The 18,004-nt window shown below is 37.3% G+C and overlaps 1 protein-coding gene across 2 annotated transcripts in view; it reads right to left on the minus strand.

The window, feature by feature from the left end:
* PCSK6 (proprotein convertase subtilisin/kexin type 6) overlaps positions 1 to 18,004 on the minus strand; it is a 190,904-nt gene that overhangs the window by 103,394 nt on the left and 69,506 nt on the right. The window lies entirely within an intron of this gene.

The raw sequence follows: 18,004 nt of genomic DNA on the forward strand, positions 1-18,004 counted from the left end.
CAGCTCAGAGCCTGAAGCCTGCTTTGGATTCTGTGTTTCCCTCTCTCTCTGCTCCTCCCCTGCTTGTACTCTGTCTCTCTCTCTCAAAATAATAAACATTAAACAAACAAATAAATAAATAAGATCCAGAGCTTCATAACATAATACAAATATGTACAGGTTTCAACTGAAAATCATACATCATACCAAGAACTAGCAACACCTCAGACAGAATGATAAAAGACAATCAACAGATGCCAACACTGAGGTAACAGGGAATGTCAGAATAATATGATAAAGATTTTAAAGCAGCCATAATGAAAACGTTTCTATGAGCAATTACAAATATGCTTGAAACAAATGAACAAATATATAAAACCTCAATAAAGAAATAGAAAGTCTCAGCAAAGAAATAGAAGACAGCAATATGAAATAATATGAAAGTTGAAATTTTAGAATTGAAAATCTAATAAAGTAAAAAATGAAATGAATGAGTTTGACAACAGAATGCAGTGGATAGAAAGAAGAAAGACAGAGTGAATTGGAAGACAGAAAATAGAAATTGTCCAGTCTGACAACAAAGAGAAAACAGACTAAAAAATAAAACAAAATAACAACAACAAACTCAATAAAAGTAAACAGAGTCTGAGAGACTTCTGCAACTATAACAAAAGATCTAACATTCATGTCATTGGAGTCCCAGAAGGAGAGGAGAAGTAGGGAAGGGCTAAAGAAGTACTAGAAAATATAATGACTAAACTCTATCCAAGTCTGGCAAGACATATAAACCTTCAGCTACAATAGGCTTTCCTTCTCTTGAGTTTTCTAAATTATGTTTGATGAATAGAACAAATATTATAATACTGTCTGATGTGGTTCTAGATGTATATAGAGAAATATTTCAGACAATTACAAAGAGGAGAGGGTAATAGGATGTAAGAGAGGTAAGGTTTCCATACCTCACTCAAGCTGGTAAAATGATAACACTCAAAGACTGTGATATGTATATATAATGTAATACCACGAGCAATCACTAAGAAAGCTATACAAGAAGATAAACTTTAAAAGGCTAGAGATAAACAAAATGGATTCTAAAAAGCATTCAAGTTACCCATATGAAGGCAAGAAAACAAAAGAAACTAAAAACAGAAAGAACAAACAGAAAACAAAAGATAAAATAGCAGACTTAAGTCCTAACACACTAGTAATTACATTAAGTATAAATGGTCTAAATATGGCAATTAGAAGACAGAGATTGGCAGGATGGATTAAAAAACATGGTTCAAATATATGCTGTCTACAAGAAACTCACTTCAAATATAACAATACAGGGGCGCCTGGGTGGCTCAGTCGGCTAAGCGTCCGACTTCAGCTCAGGTCACGATCTCACAGTTTGTGGGTTCGAGCCCCGCGTCAGGCTCTGTGCTGACAGCTCAGAGCCTGGAGCCTGTTTCAGATTCTGTGCCTCTCTCTCTCTCTCTATCTCTCTCTCTCTCTAAAATAAATAAATGTTAAAAAAAAAACAAATATAGCAATACAGGTAGGATGAAAGTAAAGGATAGAAAAAAATATGTCATTATAGATCATTAATATCAAAACTTAAATCAAAACCAATCTAGCTATATTAATATGAGACAGACTATAGAGCAAAGGAAATTATTATAGACAGAAACAGACATTTTATAATGATAAAAGGACTAATTCACCAAAAGACGTAGTAATCCAAATGTATAAGCACCAAACAATAAGCTGCAAAATGTTTGAACAAAAACTGATAGAACCTAAAGGAGAAATATACAAATCCACAGTTATAGTTGAAGACTTCAACACTCTTCTCGCAACAATTAAGAGGACAACTAAACATATAATCAGTAAGGATATAGATGAATTCATCAACACCATCATCAAAAAGGTTCTCATCAATGTTTTTAAAACACTCCACTCAACAACAGGAGAATACACATTCTTTACAAGTGCCAACAAAACTTATACCAAAATCAATTAGATCCTGTGTCATAAAACAAATCTCATGAAATTCAAAAGAACGGAACTAACACAGAATGTGTTCTCCAACCACAGTGGAATCAAACTAGTAATCAGTAACAAAAAGATAACAGAAAAATCTCCAAACACTTGGAAACAAAATACTTCTAAATAATTGATGGGTGCAAGAAGTCTCAATGAAAAAAAAAAAAAACAATGAACTTAACAAAATTGAGAATACAATGTATCAACATATAGGAGGGGCACCTGAGTGGCTCCCTCGGTTAAGCATCTGACTCTTGATTTTGGCTCAGGTCATGATGTCATGGTTTTGTGAGTTTGAGCCCCACTCGGGTTCTGCGCTGACAGTGCAGAGCCTGCTTGGGATTCTTTCTCTCTTTCTTTCTTTCTCTGCCCCTCCCCCACTCACACTGTCTCTGTCTCTCTCAAAATAAATGAATAAACTTAAGAAAAAAAAGTTAAAAAATATGGGAGACACAGCTAAACTGCTGAGAGGGAAATTTATAGCATTATTGTTTATGTTAGAAAAGAGGAAAAGTCTTAAATCAATAACCTAAGCATTCACTTTAAGATCCTAGAAAAAGAAAAGCTAACTAAGCAAGCCCAAAGTAAGATGAAGGAAGGAAACAGTGTAGATAAGAGCACAAGACAATGACATTGAAAACAAAAACACTGGAATAAGTGTAACAAAGAGCTGGTTTTATGAAAAGATCAACAAAATTGATAAACTTCTAGCAAGAATGAGAATGACAAAGAAAAAAAAAGACACAAATTAACAGTTTCAGGAATGAAAGAGGATATCACCACAGACTCTACAAACATCAAAAGTATATGTAAGGTAATACTACAAACAACTCTACACACATAAATTCAACAACTTAGACAAATGGACCACATCCTCAAAAAATACAAACTAGTACAACTCACTCAATATGAAATGGATAATTTGAATAGCCCTATAACTTTTCAAGAAATTGAATTTGTAATTAAAAAAAAAAATCTCCCCCAAAGATCTCTAGGTCTATATGGTTTCACTGGAAGATTCTACCAAAAGTTTAAAGAATTAATACCAATTCTACACAATCACTCTCAGAACATAAGAGATGAGGGAACACTTGCCAATTCTTTTACTGAAGCTAGCATCACCCTGATTAGAAAAACAAAAACAAAAAGACTAGACAAAGGTGGTGAAAGAAAGAAAGAAAGAGAAAGGAAGGAAGAAAAAGAAAATAATAGACCAAAACTCCTCATGAATATATACACAAATATCCTTAATAAGATAATGGTAAACAGATTTCAATAACAAATAAAAAGAAAATACCATTACCAAATGGGATTTATTCCATAGTTCTATGCTAGATCAATATCTAAAAATGAACCAATATAACCTACCATATTAACAAGCTAAAGAAGAAAAATCACACAATCATATCACTCACTAAAGAAAAAGCAGTGACAAAATTCAACACTCATTCATTTTTAAAAAAATTGTCAAAAACTAGAAATGGAAGGAAACATTGTCAGCTTGCTAAAGGTCATCTACAAAACCTATAGGTAACATTATACATAACGGTGAAGATCTTAATGCTTTCTTCCTAAAATCAGGAACAAGGTAAGGATGTTTACTCTAGGTTGGAAGTTCAAGGCAGGGCAATAAGTCAAGAAAAGATAAAAGGCGTGTAGATCAGAAAGAAGAAATAAAATTACCCCTATTTGCAGATGACATTATCAAGTATAACACCTCAAGGAATCTACTCTTAGAACAAGTTAGTGAGTTCAGAAAGATCACAGGATACAAGATCAACATACCAAAAACAATTACATTTTTATACATTAACAATGAACACATGGATATCAAAATTCAAAATGCAATGCTCTTTATCATTACTAAAAATAAAATGCAACTTTTTGGCGTAAATATAAACAAAAAATGTATAGGACTTGTACACTGAAAGCCATACAGTACTGATAAAAGAAACTAAAGACCTAAACAAATGGAGAGACATAGTGGATGAGTTAAAAGACTCAGCTTAGTAAAGATGTCAATTATCCCAACTGATGTATAGGTTTAACACAATCCTTACCAAAAGCCTAGCAAGATTTTTCTGTAGATATTGACAAGATAATGGTAAAACCTGTATGGAAAGGCAAAAGAACTAGAACAACTAAAATAATTTTGAAAAAGAAAGTGGGAGCAATCAGTTTACCGTGTTTCAAAACTTATATATTGCCACAGTAATCAAGACTGTGCTGCACTGGCAGAGGGACAGACACATAGATCAATGGACTGAACATAGAACCCAGAAAGACACACAAACATGCCCATCTGAATTTTGACAAAAGTGCAAAAGTAACTCAATGGAAAAAAGACAGGCATTGCAACAAAAGGTGCTGGAAAAATTGGACATCCATAGGCAAACAAAACAAGAAAGCATGACCTGTCTTACACCTTATACAAAATCAACTCACAGTGGATCTTCAAAGATGGAATTCAAATGTAAAACATAAAACCATAAAACTTTTATCAAAAAAAACAGACTATCTTTGGAATCTAAGACAAGGCAAGGAGTTCTTTGATATCAAAGACCTTGATCTATAAAAGGAAAAATTGCTAAGTGGATTTCATCAAAATTAAAACTTTTACTCTGCAAAAAACCCTGTTAAAGAGAATGAAGACACAAGTTACACAATGGGAGAAAATATTCACAAGTAACATAATCATCAAAGGACTAGTAGGTAGGATATGTAAAAAACCATCAACACTAAACAGTTAAAAAAAAATCAAACATTACAATTAGAAAATGAAGAAAAGATATGAAGAGACATTTCATATATATATGAAAAGATTTCCAATATAACTAGCCTCGGGGAAATGAAAATTAATATCACTACATACGTATCAGAAGGGCTATAATTAAAAAGTGATGTTACCAATTACTGGCAAGCATGCAAAGAAACTGTATCATTCATATATTGCTAGTGGAAATGTAAAATGCTACAGCTTCTCTGGAAAATAATTTGCCAGTTTCTTGAAAAAATAAACCTGTAACTTATACAACCCAGTAATTGCACTCCTGGGTATTTATCCCAAAGAAATGAAGACTAATTTCACATAACCTATACAAGAATATTTCTAGATGCTTTATTTTATTTTATTTTTTTAAATTTTTTTTTCAACGTTTATTTATTTTTGGGACAGAAGGAGACAAAGCATGAACGGGGGAGGGGCAGAGAGAGAGGGAGACACAGAATCGGAAACAGGCTCCAGGCTCCGAGCCATCAGCCCAGAGCCCGACGCGGGGCTCGAACTCACGGACCGCGAGATCGTGACCTGGCTGAAGTCGGACGCTTAACCGACTGCGCCACCCAGGCGCCCCACTAGATGCTTTATTTTAATAACCCAAACCTAGGAACAATCCAGATGTCCTTCAATGGGTGACTGTGGTACATCCATATCACAGAACACTACTTTTCAACAAAAAGGAACTAACGACTGATAAACACAGCAACCTAGATGAATCTCTAAAGAATCACAGTAAGGTGAAAACACCAATCCCAAAGGCTACATAGTATATAGTTTCATTTATATAATATTCTTGAAATGACAAAATTATAGAAATGGGAAACTGATTATTGGTTGTGAAGGCATTAAGGAATGGGGTTACAGCATGAGTAGGTGTGGGTATAAAAGGACAACATGAAGGATCTTTTTGGTGGTGGAACTATTCTGTATCTTGACTGTATCTGTGTCAATATCCTGGTTGTAATATTGTACTGCTGTTTTGCAAGACATTGCCATTATGGACAACTGGGTAAAGGATACATTGGATCTCTGTGTATTATTTCTTACACTTGCATGTGAATCTACCATTATTTCAAATAAAACTTTAATTTAAAACATCAACCAGAAGTTCTAGAAGGGAACATATTTTCAACATTTACCAACTGAATAGATAGGGTATCAGAGAGCTGGAAGACTGAGTTTAGGGATTCTCCCAGCACCCAAGACAATGGTGACCAAAGAAGCTGGTCCACCTTTATGGTTAAGCTGACATAACTGTTGTTGCATAATGTAAACCTGTTAATAACAATAAGGAGTGAAAATCCTGGATGTCCCCAATTTGGGGAGGTGATGAAGGAGAAGATAAGATGGCAGAAGGAAGGAGAACTATGGTAAGGTTCTTGTTTTGCTCAGGAGAAGGGGGATAGGTACTGATTAATGCTAAACAGTGTAGGAGAATATAAATTCAAGTACGTGTGCTTCAGGTGATGAGAAAGACAGAAATTTCAAGCCATCAGGATGAAAGGGAACAAAGAAGAGAGAAAGAAACTTTATCTATCTGGCAAAGGGCAGGGAATTAACGAAACAGAAAGAAAGAAAAAAACAGAAAAAATAAAGAAACTAAGTAAGTTAATTAAGAGAAAGGAAAATATGGTAACAGATATAAACCTAAATACATCTGAAATCAGAACAGGGGTGAACATATCAAGTTCTCTCTTTGAAGCAATTCTTAGATTGCACACACACAAAAAATGTAAATAAAGCCAGATACATGTCGCTTAAAGAACTAAGGTTAAAAATGAAAGAATGAAAAGTATATGAGGAAAATGATCATAAAATAACTTAGCAGGTATGGCAGTATTATTACCAGCCAAAGAACAATTAAAGGCAAAAAGAGAATGAAACAGAGAGGATTTTTACAGTGATTAAAGAAAGATTCATCACACCAGCAAGAGATGATAACATTTGTGCGCCTTGTAACATAGCTATGAAATTTATACACCAAAGATTGAGAGAAACCAACACATCCACAGTCACCATGGAGACAAACATCCCTTCTCGGAAACTGACCAGCCAGGTGGAGTGCAAGACTCCCAAACCTTTGAATGAGTTTGATCAGGCACACAGGTGACAGAGATTCCTACAGGCACCAGGAAGGCAGGACAAATGGCCGAGGTAGACAGGTCTATCAAGCTAAGCAGTGAGGGAGATACATGAACAGCTCTTTGAAAGAACAGCCACTGTTCCAGCTAACTGTTGCCATGAAGTGATGAGGTCCAGCATTCCCAGAGCTTCTAATTTTTCAAGACAAACTCCAAATCTGTATTTTAATGTAAAATCCCTTGATTTGTAAATATTCGCTTACGTTAAAAAACAAAAACAAAAAAACATTTGTGTGGGTCACACAAAACACACATATAGGCCAAGGCAATCTGTGGGCCCCCAGTTGCAACCTCTGATCTAGTTTATATAGATTTTTGTACTCAATAAGCATAGAATAAAAACTCTTCAAAAACCCACTGGGATATTTACAAAAATTGAACATGCATTACACCACAAAGAAACACTCAACAAATTCCAAAAGGCAGAAATTATACAGAACACAGTCTCTGATCTCAATGCAATGAAGTTAGCATAGCATGTTGCAATGAAAATTAGCAACAAAAGGAGTGCCAAAAAAAAATCTATCCAGTTGGAAAAAATTTTAAATCCCTTATAAATAACTCTTGAGTTGAAAAGAAAAATCAAAGCTGAAAAAAATTATTCAGCAACAAATAACAATAAGAGCACTGCAAAATTAAAGCCAGAGATAGGTAATGAAAAGAAAATATATAGAACACTTATTTACTTATTAGAGCACATCAAAGCCTGAAAATAAGAACTATGCATTCTTTTCAAGGAGCTAGTAAAAGACACCAATAATAAAAATTAAAAAGCCAAAGGAATTATTAATAAGAAAAGAAAAGTAGAATTCATAATTAGAAAACAAAAAACTCAAATAATAATAATAATAATAAGGATCAAAATCTTGCTCTTGGGAAAAAACCTATTTCATACCATTGCAAATTTATCTAGTCTAATCAAGGAAAAAAAGGAAAGATGCCACAAATAAGATTAAGAACAATTACAAGTATGCATGTGGAGGATATGTCTTTTAAATTATAAGAATACAATATTAAATTTATAGGTCATAAATTTGAAAATCTGGAGAAATGAATAATTTTGTAGGAAAATTTAACTACCAAAATTTCCTCAGGGGGAAATAGAAAACCTGAATAGACTTAGTCCTTTGAAGAGTCACCCTGTCTGGTCAGACTGATTTTTCAGCCCTGGCAACATTTAAGATAGCAGGCAATGTCCACAGTATATGAACTGTTTCAGAGCACAGTAAAAGATAGAAAACTTCCTTACTCATTCTATAAAACCAGCATAATTCTGATACCTAAACTAGAGACAGACATCACAAAACACAGTAACTGTAGTTCAATCTATCTTACAAGTAAAGATTAAAAAACCAGGTATAACACATTAACAATTGAACGCGGCAAGCAGTGTATTAAAAGAATAATACTCATAATCAGGTAGAACTTATTCTAAGAATGGAAGAATGAAATTTCCATTATTAGGAAATCTATTACTGTAATTTACTAAATTAAACAGATTAAATAGTAAACTTGAAAAGCAATATAATTACCTCAGTAGATGCTTTTTAAAAAGCATGTGATAAAAGTCAATAGATCCATTCCTGATCAAACCTCTTAGAAATCTAGGAATATAAAAATTTCCTTAATTTAATAAAAAATAATTACAGAAAACCTACAGAAGACATCTACAAATGGCACAATACTAGGAACATTCCTGTATAAGCAGGAAACAAAACAACAAAACCTACAAACCACCACTATTTAATATTCATCAGGAGTCCCTATACATTGAAATAAGACACGAAAAAGAAATGAGAGTTATTAAAGAGATAAAAACTACCATTACATTTATAGAGAACTTTTATTTCCATCTGTCTGGAAAAGCCAAGAAAACAAAAAATAATAGCACCAACAGAGTTCATTAAGGTGGCCAGATACAAATACCCAACACACACAAATCAGTCATTTTCCTATACTCATTTCAATAATAACCAATTGAAAACATAATTTAAAAAAATCAACCTGGATATAAACCTAACAAGAAATGCATCAGATTGATATGAAGACAGCGATAACACTTTTAAATGATGTCAAAGAAGACCTGAATAAATAAAAACATACCATGTTCCTGGGTGGGAAGACTCAATATTGTAAAGATGTCAATTCTCCCCCAATTAATCTATAATTTCCATGCAATCCCAATCAAAATCCCAACAGGATTTTTTATGGAACTTGACAAGCAGATTCTCAAGTTCATCTGAAAGAGAAAATGTGCAAGAATAGCCAAGAAATTTTTGAAAAAGAACCATAAGAAGAAATTTGTCCTATAAGTTATCAAAAAAAAATCTTCTTAAACTATAATATACTTAAAAGTGAGGTATTGTTTAGGGATTAAGAACAAATAGGCTAATGAAACTAATGAGACAATGGAGGATCAAGGTGGCATGTGGAGATCAGTAAATATTAACTATGGAGAAAAATAAAGTTAGATCTCTCCTTCACACCATGCACAGAAATAAATTCCATATGAATTAAAAAGCTAAATGCAAAAGACAAAACCATAAAAGTTTTAAGATGAACTATTCTTCTAAAACTAAGTTTTAGAGGAAATACAGGACAATCAATCTATTATCTTGGGCTTTTCTAAGCAACAGCCCAAACCCAAGAGTCACAAAAATGATTAATCTAACAACATAAAAAATTTTAAACAGATTTTTATTGAAATATTACATATAGAAAAAAAAGGCACAAATCATCAATGTACAACTTAAAACTTAAAAAAGTGAAAATTTCTTTGAAATGAAAGGGACTTCCAATTAAATTTGGAGTACCCCCACTTTCCTCTCTTGAAAACAATAAAGGTGACACATGCCTCTGTGATTCCCTAGGATTTATCATTTCTCCATAAAGTAGGTAATGCACCTGAGGGCCTTGTGGCTGGGACACGGGTGGCGGTGGGGGCAGGGTGAGGGGGGGTGGCTGGTGGAGGGGGGATGTTTCTTTGTCACACTGCATTGTTTTCACAGCAAAAATGAAAAGTCTATTATTTTAGAAACAGTGAGGTCTAACCAGGAACCACACAGACACACACCATCTTTCCAAGAACAGGCATTTTTTTTTGTGACATGGTTTGTTGGAGGAGAAAAAGTTAAGTGACAGCCAACTCTGCCCCATCCCCACTGTGGTGAGCATAATGTGAGTTAATGCTAATTCACTAGTGAGGGGAGGAGAGCTCTTCAGCTATTAGATTGGCAGAAGAGAAGGATCTGGGTCCACAAACACAAGTTCTCAATACCTGCAGCCTTGCTCTCTTCTCTGCTCCTCCCACCCCTCACCCCCCATATTCTAGCATCTTACCGACCTAGAGAGAAAGCCTTCACCTACTCTCCAGCTAGTCATTATTAATAACCAGAAAGTGAGCAGCATAACATCTGTGCAACAATGCTGCAAGAAATAAGGAAAAAGGGGGCATAAGTGCAAGAAAATGATAAATATATAAACAAACATTTCTCCATAATTTAAGGAAAATGTAATTTCTCTCTGAAGCAAGAGATCAAGGATATATAAGGATTCGATGAAGACATGACAAGACAAAAGAAAGGGGTCCAAAGTGTGTTCATCCTTAGGACAGAAATAGAAGGAAAATATTAAACAATGTTAGAAATGAAAGCCTTGGGGTGCCTGGGTGGCTCAGTTGCTTAAGGGTCCAACTTTGGCTCAGGTCATGATCTCATAGTTCATGAGTTTGAGCCCCACATTGGGTTCTGCCCTGATAGTGTGGAGTCTGCCTGGGATTCTCTCTCTCCCTCTCTCTCTCCCTTTGTCCCGCTGTCTCCAAATAAATACATAAACTTAAAAAAAAAGAAGAAAAATAAACGAAAGCCTTTATTGGAGTTTTCTCTAGGCAAAAACACTTTGGCAAAATTCCCAAAGAACTGGAGGACAAGCTTGAGAAAAACTGAAAAAATAAAAATTAAAAATAAATAAGTAGGGATGTCTATATGTCTCAGTCAGTTAAGCGTCCAACTTCAGCTCAGGTTATGATCTCGTGCTTCACGAGTTTGAGTCCCACATTGGGCTCTGTGCTGACAGCTCAGAGCCTGGAGCCTGCTTCGGAATCTGTATCTCCCTCCCTCCCTCTCTCGCTCAAAAATAAATAAAACATTAAAAATAATTAACAATAAATAAATAAATAAAATGGAAAGGAAACAAAAAGTTAAATATGATCAGAAAGAAATATAGAAGCCAAGAAATAGAAATTCAACATATGTATAAATGGTATGCATGAAGAGTAGAACTGCATATATAGAGCCCAAAATATTCAAAACCATAACAGAAGAAAATTTGCCTGAAATAAAAAAAAATACTCAGATATTTTCAATAATATTGATTCCCAAGAACAGCTGCTAGAGAATAATCCTCATCCATAGGTGGTCCAGCAAAACTACTAGACTTCATGTTTAAAGGAAGAATTTTACACAAGCCAAAAAGTCAAATCACCTACCGGGGGAAAAATCAGGCTGACCTCAAATTTGTCCAAACAACACTGAATCTAGCGGACAAACAGGGGGATGTTTGCTAAGTTCTATAAAGATATAATAGATAACACAGATATAATTCAAGTGTAAAGGCAACTTTTGGGCATTCTCAAAGATGAAAGAACTAGGGAGAGACAGCACCTATTAGCCTTTCCTGAAAAACACTCAGTGATGAAATCCAGTCAACTAAGAGATGAATGAAAAGAAATAATTCAGGAATGGAGAGGTGCCTGGGTGGCTCAGTTGGTTAAGCGTCTGACTCTTGATTTTGGCCCAGATCATGATCTGGGGTTTGGGGGACCAAGCCCTGCATCGGGCTGACAAAACAGAGCCTAATTGGGATTCTCTCTCTCCCTCTCTCTCTGCCTCTCCCCTGTATCATGCATTGGTGTGCTCTCTCTCTCTCAAAATAAATAAACTTAAAAAAATAATTCGGGAATGGAGATGCCATGCTGAAAATGATGGTGGCAAGACTGAACAAGTGGGAGAATCACAGTGACAGATGATTACAATCAAACCCTGACAATGTAAGGACAATGACAAAAATCTGAATCAAGGTATGAGGGTGAGAATGTGAGAAGAAACTGAAGTACTAATTATCTAATATGGGAAACAGGTAATTAAAAAAAGGAACCCTAGACTCTTAAAAGATTTTCATAATCTTGGTTTTCTTTAAAAAAAAACTTAGAGGATTATTTGAGAAAATATTTCATCATAATGAAATATGTATGTAAAGTCCAGCAATTCCTTCATTTCAAGTTGTTTGTTTTTTTCTATTAAATTCACATAATGTCAAATTAGGCATTAGAAAAGTAACTTTGGCTTCTTAAAGATTTTCACAATCTTGCGTTTTGTTTTGTTTTTACTAACTGAAAAGGGCTATTTGGAAAATATTTCATTACAATGAAATGTTTATGTGAAGTTCAGCAATGTCTTCATTTCAAGTTAAGTTTCTTTTTCTTCTGTTACATCTACATCAATCAAATTAAGCATAAAATTAAACATTAAACAAATAAAATGTAAACATAAAATTAAATCTGGAGTCCAGCAATTATTCAGTTTGATTTAATTGTGTTATGTTTGTGTAAGATTAAGCTATATTTATTTTAAGCTGTACATATCTTACTAAAAACAAGTAGAGAATGATCAAATGCCAATGAAATAATAGCCATACATCTACTCTCCATCCATCCATCCATCTATCTGTATATATGAGTGTTTTTTAAGTCTATTCATTTATTTATTTTGAGAGAGAGAGTGAGCATGAGCAGGGGAGGGGCAGAGATAACAAATGTTTGTTGTTCAAGCAGCTACATTTTGTAGTAACTGTCAAGCAGCAATAGATACTTAATACACCATCTATTTGGTAAAGAAATATAAATCACAAGTTTTAGTTCTAATAACTGCAGAGTAGATTCTATCATGCTAACTCCTCTAAAAACAATAATTATAAATTCTCAACACAATAGTTATTAAATAGAAATGCAACATCTTAAGGTCATTGGAAAGCAACCAGAAGAAGACAGAGGCAGGCACAGGATTCAGTTCTTGAAAGATGGGAACCATATTAGGTATGATGCAAGTTTACGTAACTTTTCTTCTGGGGGAACTCCCCAATTCTCTTCATATGGAGAGGCTAGAACTCAAGCAGGAAAGTGCAATCTAGCTCTCCTGGGGAGTATGGGATAGAGTTTGGGACTGCTAGAGCAGCTGGAAATTGAGATAAATCTCAGAAAGATGAGAGCTACAGAAGAGGACATATAAACTCCTCTCAAACACTTAGCTGTCCCCTGAGCTAAACAGGTTTGGGAAAGACTCTAAGAAGTTCAAGAGGAAAAAAACAGCTGGAAGCTGAATGAGCTGAGCAGATACTTCAGCTGCTGCCCATTACAGGGGAGTCAATTTAGCGTTTGAGTCTCGCCAAGTAAGAGGTTTTGGTAAACATTTCAGTCTTTCCACTGAAATGCCCAAAGGGTCACAATCTAAGAGTAAAGACCATGTGGTTGGGATAAAGAATTTTCCCTAAGGCTAAGAGCAAATCAGAAAGAGATCAACCATAAAAAAAATTAATAATCAAACCATCACAAGTTCAAGTTGAGCTGACTGCTAGAACGAAACTGTACAGCATTCAAAGATCATAGAATGTAGTCTCTACAATGTAGCACAACAATGGCTAGCACACAGTAAAAATTTACCAGCCACAAGCAAAGAAATAGGAGCATATGACCCTATTCCTAACTCAACCATTAGAAATAACCACAAGTAACCCAGATATTGGAATTAGTAGAACAAGTTTTTAAAGTAACTCTTCTAAATACGTTAAAGAATCTAAAACAAAAGATAGAAATAATGGGTGAAGAGAAGAAGAATCTCAGGAAAGATTTGGAAACAGTAAAAAGATGTCAAATGGACTTTGACAAAAGGAAGGCACAAGATCTGAAAGTTAAAAAAAAAAATCACTGGATGGATTTAACAACAGACTAGACACAACAAAAGATAGTATTAATGGACCTGAAGATAGTGCAATAGAAATCATATAATTTGCAACACACAGAGGAAAAAAGGACTTAAAAAAATGAACACAGCCTCAATTACCTGTAAGGTGTATCAAGCAATCTAACAACTATAATCCATGCCCAAAGAGAGGAGAGAGAAAATAGGGTTGAAAAAAAATTAAACAATAGCAGAAATTTTTCCACGTTTGATTTAGGCCAAAAAATAAGAACAAGCCACTAGGAAGCAAAGCAAACCCCAAGCTAGATAAACATGAAGAAAATTATACCAAAGGGCATTGTAGTCACAGGCAAAACACAGAAAGAAAAAAAAAAAAAGAAATCACATTACATAAAGGGGGAACAACAACAGGGATTATAATGGACTCATCATCAGAAACAATGGATGCCAGAAGACAATGTAAGAACATTTTTAAAGTGTTGAAAGAAAAACCTGTCACATTAGAATTCTATGTGCAGAAAAATTTCTTTCAAAAATGAGAATAAAGCGTGCTTGGGTGGCTCAGTTGGTTATGCGTCTGACTTTGGCTCTGATCATGATCTCATGGTTCACAGGTTTGAGGCCCATGTCAGGCTCTGTGCTGACAGAGCTGGCTTTGGATTCTGTGTCTCCCTCTCTCTCTGCCTGCTCCCCTGTCTCCCACTTGTGCTCTGTCTCTCTCTCTCTCTCTTTCAAAAATAAACATTAAAAAATAAATTAAAGGTGAGAATGAAATAGGGGGTGCCTGGGTGGCTCAGTTGGTTAAGTGTCCAATTCTGATTTCGGCTCAGGTCATTACCTCAGTTTGTGAGATCAAGCCTTGAGTCAGGCTCTGTGTAACAGCATGGAGCCTGCTTGGGATTCTCTCTCTCCCTCTCTCTCTGCCCTTCCCTTGTTTGCCTGTGTGTGCTCTCTCTCTCCCTCTCTTTCTCAAAATAAATAAACTTTAAAAAATGAGAACAAAATAAAGACATTTTCAGATAAATGCAGAGTAAATTGTTACCAGTACACCTGCACCTCAAAAAACATGAAAAGAAATTCTCAGGCTAAAGAAAAATTGAAAGCAGATAGAAATCCAAAGCTAGAAAGTAAGGATGAGCACTGGGAATGGTAAATATGTAGGTAAATGTATTCCTTGCCATTAATATTTTCCAAGTCAACTGTTTAAAGCAAGAATAACAATGCATATGGGATTATAACACATGAAGTAAAATATAAAAACAACAGCACAAAGGATGAGAGTGAGTGTGAATTCAAATAATCTGTTTTAGGCTCATACATGATACATGAAGTAGTATACTAGTAATTTCAGGTAGATTGGAATAAGTTAGGATATACACTTTAATTTCTCGAGCAACAGCTAACAACAACAACAAAAAGTTAAAGGGCCAAGCTCATGGTCAGTTCCATGGGCATCTCACAGAAATTCTGTGGTATGCAGACTCAGAGAGGGAGTCTGTTAGGGGTGCCTGAAGGTTGCCCTGTCCAGGGGTGGGCTTGGAGGAAGAAGGGGTGGCTGCCCGTGTACAAGCATCTTTCGGGACATAGATGCCACAAGTTCCCAGGGTCAATGCCAGCTTGCCCCTCCATGGCCAGCCCCACCCCATGGCCCCTAACCCTCTGTGGCACGCTCCATGCTGCAGATCCTATTTTGTCATCTGCACTTCCTCCATTCCCAGTTGAATTCTACCGTGTTGAGCTTGTGCCGTGTCCTTGTGATTCTTCCCTCACTAGGTGCTTGCCCTGCCACGCTTGGGACCCCGTCTGCCTCTGTCATTTCAGTACTTGGTCCCATACTGTCTTTTGTGTTCACGCTGTTCATCCCAAAGACCCGTGGAGCTCCTGGGGGTCCCGGGTTGTGTCGGTCTTATCCTTATTCTCCCCTTCGATGGCGAGCACGGTATCATAGTGTACAGTTCATGCTCAAAGATATTAAATGCATTATTAAAATATATTCCTGTCCTCCCGCCCTGGTCATAGAAGTGATCTCTTCAGAATTTGGGCAACTTGGGTATACAATTTTGTAATGAGTATGGAGCAAATCTCTTTGAGCAAGAACAAACCATATTCATGTGTACTTCTCTGGAGGTTCTTTATCTCCGTTAATTCTGCTGGCTGCTCATCGCAGTCCACAATATAGGTGTTACCTATCTGCCTGACTCCAGAACCCTCTACACCAGCACTTCTCAAACTGTCATTTTTGTCACACCCTCTAGGGATTTTATTAGAATGTAGATCCTGACTCAGTAGGTCTGGGATGGGGGTTAGGATTCTGCACTTTTAATAGCTCCCAGAGAATGTCAGTGATACCAGTCCAGGGTCTTTGGGGGAACAGGGCTCAGACAACCCCAAAGGTGGGGTTCACCTCTCACTCACAACAACGCAAATCACTTTTTTTCTGCCTCTGAGTTCCAGAAGGAGGAATGGAATTGTTCAGAGGCTCCCTGCAGACTTAGCTCTGAGCCAATGCTTTCATGCATGGCATCTCACTTCATCCTTGTAACAGACCCAGCAGGCCAGCTGACTCTGCCATTCTTCCTCCACAAGTGAAGGAACCAAGGCTCAGAGAGGTCCAAGGACGCACAGCTAGTGGGTCGTAGGAGTGGGGTCAGCCTGGTCCTACAGTTCATGGAGAGACTTCTTAGGAGTATTCATGCATTAGAACCTCCAGGGAGAACTTAAAACATCTCAACATCTGTCCACAAAGGAGCGTCCAGGTGACAGAGTGTCCAGATTTGGTCTGCCGGACATACCCTTGGTGGTTAATGCTATCATAAAATGATAAATCCGAGCCACTTCAAAGATTTCCAAGGGAAAGGGCAGGCAGGGCATACTAGTTAAGTAAAAGCTGAGGACTCTCCTTTCAAAATTCAAGAAGTCCCCTAAGGACTGGGTGATCCAGAGAACCCGTGGCCCAACCTCTCCACCTATGGGGCTCATAGTAGACCGGAGGGGGTCAAAGGTAAAAGGCAAAGTCATCTGAGCAAAGGCAAAGCAGCAGGGAAGGCAGCATCCTCGCATGCCGTTGAATGAGCATGAGCACCTCCAAACTGAGAGTTCCATGTGAGGACAGCGGTGCCCCCAAACCATCTGGACGGTCAGGGACCATTCACGCTCGTGGCATATACCTGCTCAGTTCCCAGTCATTTCATTACCTCGGAGTACTTGCTGACTGCCAGTCTGAATTGTCAAACTGCCAGGCTCAGGTGGGGAAGGCAGACTGTTCTCAAGCCTTCTCCTAGCAAGGGTGGCTTCACTCACAAATGGGGAAGCCCAAAAGTGGAAGCAGAAACACCTGGGGTTTTCATAACTGTCCAGAAGAGAGCTGGGCACATAGTGAGTATGAGGAATGCATTCAGTATTCTAAGGATCCTGAGTACTTAACAACGGTTAAGTCAACCATGTCGTAACTGTTTGACATTGCTCCTTACAGAGACCTGGAAGAGCTGACCCCCATTGCCTGTAGTGAACAAGATGGCAGGACAGCTACATTCAGGGGACACTTCATGAAGCAGAGTTGCCATGGGCTGCCCATAAGTCATGAGTGGACTGAGCCAAAGGGAGAGGCGGGGAGAGTTCTTTGGGGTGATGGGAAGAATGTTCCAAGTCCAGGCGTAAATTGGGAAGAGCACGTGTGACTGGGGGACACTATGACAAATGTCCTTTGGCTAATGCTGAGGGGCAGGGGCAGGAGAAGTGGGCCACCAGGCTCGAGCAGGAGTTGGGGCAATGAAAGGCCTTGGTCCCAGGTAAAGACGGTACAGTGTGTTGTGAATGTCACAGGGAGCCGCCATAGGGCTGTGAGCAGCAGGGAACCAATGTGGTCTGGTTGACCATGGTGAGTCAGACTAGCAGGATCGGAAAAGAGAGAGAGGGTGCCTTTCTGATGGCTTTTCAGCCAAAACAGTGAGCGATGCCTCTGCCTCCAGGTCCTGGGCACTGATTGCTGGCTGCCTGGCCGCGGCACACAGGCACGAGGCTTCAGGCTGTGGCCAGGCCAAGGCCAGAGGCACAGTTGCTGAGCCCTGCAGGGAGAGGCCCCCAGCGCCCCTGCAGCGGGCCCT

The sequence above is a fragment of the Prionailurus viverrinus genome, chromosome B3 (genome assembly GCF_022837055.1).
Source record: "Prionailurus viverrinus isolate Anna chromosome B3, UM_Priviv_1.0, whole genome shotgun sequence".
NCBI classification, from domain to species: Eukaryota; Metazoa; Chordata; class Mammalia; order Carnivora; family Felidae; genus Prionailurus; species Prionailurus viverrinus.